The following is a 5,946-nucleotide window of genomic DNA, read 5'->3' on the forward strand; positions in this document are numbered from 1 at the left end:
TTGTTGATGAAGAATTTAATTTATTTCTGTTTTAACTGGACACACTGGGCTTCTTCAGTCAACCTTCACCTCACTGTATATTTTGGTAACAAATCAAAAGCATGCAAAGAAGACAATTGTTCCTGTAAAAAGAAAGAAGATCAAAACCATTATCATGGTATAACCAAAGTACAGAATTGTACTTGCTGTTCCTGTGATTTGCAGTTTTGAAAAGAGATAGTATATTGCATATATTAAGAAATAAACTGCAGTAAAATCGCTGGTAAGGAATGAACGCCATTGCCAATGATAATCCTCCGCACATAGGTGGAAATAGCAAAGAAGTATAGTTGCTTCAGAACATGTAATAACCAAAATTATAAACACCATAAATAGGAAGCCAAACATATAAAACATCTGTTGCGACCAAATACTATTCAGAATGAAGAAAACCTGTATAAAGATGCAGTCAAAGGGCAAAATCCCTCCCACGATAATACCAGGCAAGGGCTTTATATAGAATGACTGTTCCAGAATCTGACGTGGAATCTCATTGGTTTGAACCTGGTGGTCAATGGCGTTCTTCTTAAAACTAAAGTATGCACCAATAAATGTCAGAGTGACAGATATGCAGAACCAAAGGGCCAATATGACAACCAATGTTCCAAATGGAATAGCTACTGAGGATCCTTCTCCCAAGAGGATCAGATTCATTATAAAGAAGTCAGCAAATACAATTCCAGAACAAAGAAATGATGTCAATAAAACATTTGTTTTCCACTTCTCACCTCCAAAGGACTTATAGAATTTGGTGGCAGCATAGCCTGCAGGGGTGCCCAACAGCACCCACAGGACCACAGCACATGTCATTAGCGCTCCTTGGTTGGCAGGTGACAAAAATCCCAGGCAAGCAAAAAATAGTGTCACAAAAGTCGTAATTAAAATCTGCATCCCAGATCCTAGAAAAACTGACACCAACATCCCTTTTCTTGGAGGACAGAATATATCACCATGAACTAGTTTCCAGCCAAATTCTCCCTGGGCATCCTCCGTAGAATCCATCTGATTATATCTGGCAATATCGTTGTGCAGTGTCCATAACATAATCATAGCTACCATTCCAGATAAGAAGAGGACAATGACCAGGGAATTCATTATGCTAAACCACTGAATGTGAGTATGAGGCATAGACTCCAGAATATAGTCCCATCTAGATGCCCATCTGATATTTTTATCTTCCTCGAAACTAACAGAGTAAGTACAGGCAATTTTGATCTCCCCAGAAGCCTTGTTACTTATATCCATGCAAGGTCCAGAACAGTCTGGTTATTTTTTTACTGACTTCCTAATTTCCATTTTAAACTTGTCCAGGCAGCATCTTCAAACTTTAAAGTGGAATATTGACAGGTGTATTATGGTTCAAAAAGCAAAAAACATTATTACCATCCTTTTAACCTAAAAATTATTCATAATAGATAATTCTAGGTGATTGGTAGTTTAAAATTAAAATGAGAGAAAATGTATTAGTATGCCTCTAGCTTGTATGAAAAGAGAAACATCACAAGCTTTCCTTAAATATTCTTACATATTTTTCAGTTTCTTTCTCATGGAAAAAAAATTAACAGGAACAACTCCAGGGAGAGTAGACTCCAAAGAACAATGGCCAAGTTAAATAGTTAAATTAAATTAAAGTCACTCCATCAATACCTAATTTCTTAATAATTAACCAATACTGCAACCCAGAAAAAAATCCAATTTTTCTTTTAATATCACTAATACATTAAATAACATTGTGTGCAAATATTAGCTCCTGTATCCAACCAAAATTATATGATTTTACTTACAAAATGATGATTTGATTTATTATGGCTTGTCAGAATCACTGCTTTTAATCCCGTGTATAAGATTTATTTTAAGACATTGAGATATTCACATGTTCTAAAATCTGGTTTTAATGAGTACCCTAGGCAATTATATTTTATGTTATCACCATTTGTGATTTTAAATGATATATTTTATTTATAGCATTTGTTGGACTATTATAATATTAGGTATATATTATCAGATATCTAAACTTGATAATAATAGCTAATAAAATACCTACCTTTTATCAAGCTTTTTGTGCATTTAATACTCTTGATAAACTCTTTAAAATATCTCATTTAATTATCTCAAGCCAATAAATAAAATAGAGTCTGTATTCCCATAACACAAGTGAGTAAAATAAGGCATAGATGAGTTAAGTCACTGACCTAAGGTCACACAACAAATGAGTATTGGGATCTTGGCCCCAGAAATAAATAATGTGGTCATCTACTATTCTTGTCACTGCTGATAAAATAGTGAATTGTGAATCTATAATACTCAGTGGGAAATAGATGAAGACTCCACTTCTTTGTGAGTAGGGAGTTATGGGAGAGTGACATAGTGAAAGTAAGACTCTTATTTAAGAAAATAATTATAACCAAAGAGAAGAATAGGTCAGGAGATGCAATTGGATGCAGATATAGAAATAAATGAAGTCCACCCAGATGAGGAAGCACAAAGTCCATTTAGTTGGAAATTCATATAGCAAGGGAATCAACTACCATCACTTCTGTTTGGCAGAAACTCAAAAGCAAGCAGAGGAGTGGGAAAACTCTACAATGAAAACAGAAGAAAGATTTACGTATGCTCTGATTTTGCCACTATGACAAAAACAAGAATAATTAGTAGTTCTCAAATATAATTTGGAACCAGGAAGCCTAGCTGCCCATAGCAGGCCAAGATAACAAGTTTCATAGTGACGAAAATCATTGTAGAGAGTCAAGTAACTTTTTCCTTAAGGAAATGTGTATGTAGCTTTTTCTGCTTTGCCTGTTTCATCTCCTTACCTCCAACTATGTCAAGACATATTAGCAATGGCTCAGAAGCTACTACGAGTAGCCTAAAGAAGTAGAGAGCAATGAGATTGCCCATCACTACTTGTGTCAGTGAGTTGAGAGTGATCTGCACAGAAGTAGCATTATTTATAACTGCTGCTAGAGTTAGGGATGAGTGTTTTACAGTCTTTTCTATTTGTACAATTTCCACCCTTGGAACAATGCTCTGATTATTCACATGAACAATGAGTAAGTAATTTTCCCACCTTAGTACTTAAATAATCAATGGTAGCCTCATTTTGGAGATTGCTTAGTAGAATGTCCAGCCTTGGTGATTTATAGAATCAAAGTGTTTGCGTAAATAAGTCTTGGATTAATATTCCCAAAATACATGAGTATTAGTGTGATGCAAATTGCACCAGATATCCTGGCTGCAAAAGTAGCATCTGAAAGACACATATAGATATCCAGGAAAAAAAGGAGTTTTTAGTCAGTTCCAAGGCCTTACATAAACTGGGTTACGTAGTTGAGTCTCTATTAATCTCTTTGAAGTGGGAGTAAATTGACTCATTGTCCCCAAAAGTTGCTAAATTAACATTTTAAATTACCTAGAGTCTGACCAATAGACTGTAATAATTGCTTCTTTTGGGGAGACAGTGGGGGAGATCATGGCACTAGTAAAATGACAAGTTGATTATTTTATCTATGTAGGTGCAAGTGGAAATGTCATGAGCTATAATTCTCTGTTGTCACACTTGATGAAACTGCAACTGTACAGAGGATTTTATGACAGAGGTCTGGTGACGAATGACACATCTAGCAGTCAATTAAGACGTAGGGTTTGTGGTAAAGTAAGAATAGCATTAGAATGAGTATCTTCTGACCTAACAATTATAATAAAGGGGGAAAAAAACAGAAAAAAAAACAGAAAAATTGCAGTGATTATGAGTTGATGACAACCAGGGATCTATAGAAAATGAGAAGAAAATGAGAAGAAAAACTGTTATAGAAAGAAGATTTTTTTAAAAAGGAAAGCAAAAGTATTATACGGAGGTCTTGGTCCAACATCTTAGAGAGAAGATTTTCACTGCCTGACATCACTGGCTTTTCCAGTGGTTTTGGTTTAGCTGCATAATTTTTAAAATTCACCTATTCTAGAGGATCTCTGAGAATCCTAAGTTTGAGGTCCTGTATTAGGAGACAGTTCCAATTGTGTAGAATTCAAGATTGTATGTTAAAGTTGTGAAATGTGAACTTAGGTATTGACTCCCAAGAGTGTCACTGTTGTATTCATTCTTAATAGTACCTGATAAGATTCCTTCCAAGAGTTTCAAAACAGTTTTTCTGTATGTCTTTTCTAATAAATGAAACCTCAGGGTTAAAGATCATGAAAAAGCTATTTGGTATGGTGCTGCAGGAAGACAACCATAACTTGTTGATGAGATCGGGCATAGTACAAAGACCCTTGCAATAATTTGGCCATGTCTGTGTGCACAGGGTAGAATCTAGTATCACAGGTAAAATCACTAGATGTATATAACTTCCAGTTAGTTACCTGTTCATAAAGAGATGATTCATTTATATCTGAGGCAATGGACTATATGGTTAGAAGAACTAGTGGTGTCTCTTTGGACAGGGGAGTTCAAGATAGATATAGATATCTTATAGATACCTTTGGTTCTTTCAATCTTTACAGGAGATTGTGGGGAGAAAATGCAGTGAGGATGTTTCCTTACAGACTTATTTTATAATCATTCCTTTAAACTGTGTGTCTCAGTCCCTTAATATAAAAGTTGGTATGCTCCAGGGTTAGAAACACAAAATCAAGTAGCATTTCGGTAACTGCAAGAGCTGTAGCTTTTCAACAAGCAAATGCTTCAGCACATTCTGAGAATAGATATACAATAATTAAAACATATTCAAATTCCACGAAGGGCAGAAGCTGGATGTATCCCATCTGGAGATGTCTATATGGCCTCTGATGTTTTGATTTCTGGCTGTGTGCTACCTTTAAAGTGTTTCAAAGATCATGTGGTTGACATGTCACACATAACATGAAAATAATCTCAGCTGACTGTGTGGATTTAGAACAGTAACTAATTTGCCTACACTATGATATGTGGTTTCATGGAGAAATTTAGGTAATACCCACGTGAAATCATCTGCTCTCAACAAGCCTCATTCTTGGGAGCATCAGAGCCCATCTGAGTAAAGGTTAGAACCAGAATTTTTTCCCATTTTTAAAAAATTACTGGCTTAACATGGCTATTTTATAATAGCCTCTTTGAATCACCACAGATATTTATCCTTTGGGTATTTAATTATGATCTCATCTCAATTAAGGCTGCTTGTTTGGTATACTAACCTGCTAGAGGTTATTTGTGGGTGCGTGTGTGTGTGTGTGTGTGTACATATCTTTTATTTTTTTCCCATTAGCCTCAACTTTTATAACAGCTACCTCACTAGGAAGTAAAAATGAAACGTTTCATTAACTCGTCTATTTATGGTGGAGATTCTAGCAGAAGAAAGAAACATCCTTTGTTTTCAAAGCATAAAAAAGCTACATGCTACTCAAAAAGCGTATCTGCTGTTTGTACATAGCTCGGTGTATGACTATTGACTAGTTGACAAGCTCTAGTATGTGCAATAATTTCTGCCATCTGGACTGATTTCACTTCAGGTATAGTACTGTGTAATAAAGGAGAGCTTTCCTTAATGGTACCATATGCTTTTGGCTATCCTCCAGTTTTAGTTTTAAGGCATGATCCATCAACAAAAACTATTAGGTCAGGGCTCTCAGTGTGAATCTTTAATAAATCTGAGAAAAGCAAAGAAACTTCCCTAAGACAATAGTGAAGGTCCACTCCAGGTAAGGCCCAGAGAGTGACAGGATTCAGGCTGTTACAACAGGGAAAAATAATGTGTGAAATAGAGGTTAATAGATTCAGAGAAAAAGATCATCTGCTGGCTTAAAAGTACAGTGTTTTCTCAGTTAGTAGTAATATCTGTACAGCAGGAGAAACCATGAACTGAATGGAGAGTCTAGGACTAAGTCAGTAAAAGCATCATTAGGTTTTGCAGAGGAAGCTATTGCCCTAAAGCAAAG

At 35.5% G+C, this 5,946-nt stretch overlaps 1 pseudogene across 1 annotated transcript in view; it reads right to left on the minus strand.

Moving 5' to 3' along the window:
• Positions 1–6: 6 nt before the first annotated feature.
• Positions 7–5,946, minus strand: part of LOC105817039 — a 113,712-nt pseudogene continuing 107,772 nt past the window's right edge. The window contains exon 2 of the transcript XR_001137819.1: positions 7–1,301. The product of XR_001137819.1 is annotated as a transmembrane 9 superfamily member 2 pseudogene (transcript). The remainder of the gene's footprint in view (positions 1,302–5,946) is intronic.

This window comes from Propithecus coquereli, unplaced genomic scaffold (genome assembly GCF_000956105.1).
Source record: "Propithecus coquereli isolate 6110/MARCELLA unplaced genomic scaffold, Pcoq_1.0 Scaffold394, whole genome shotgun sequence".
In the NCBI taxonomy this organism is placed as follows: Eukaryota; Metazoa; Chordata; class Mammalia; order Primates; family Indriidae; genus Propithecus; species Propithecus coquereli.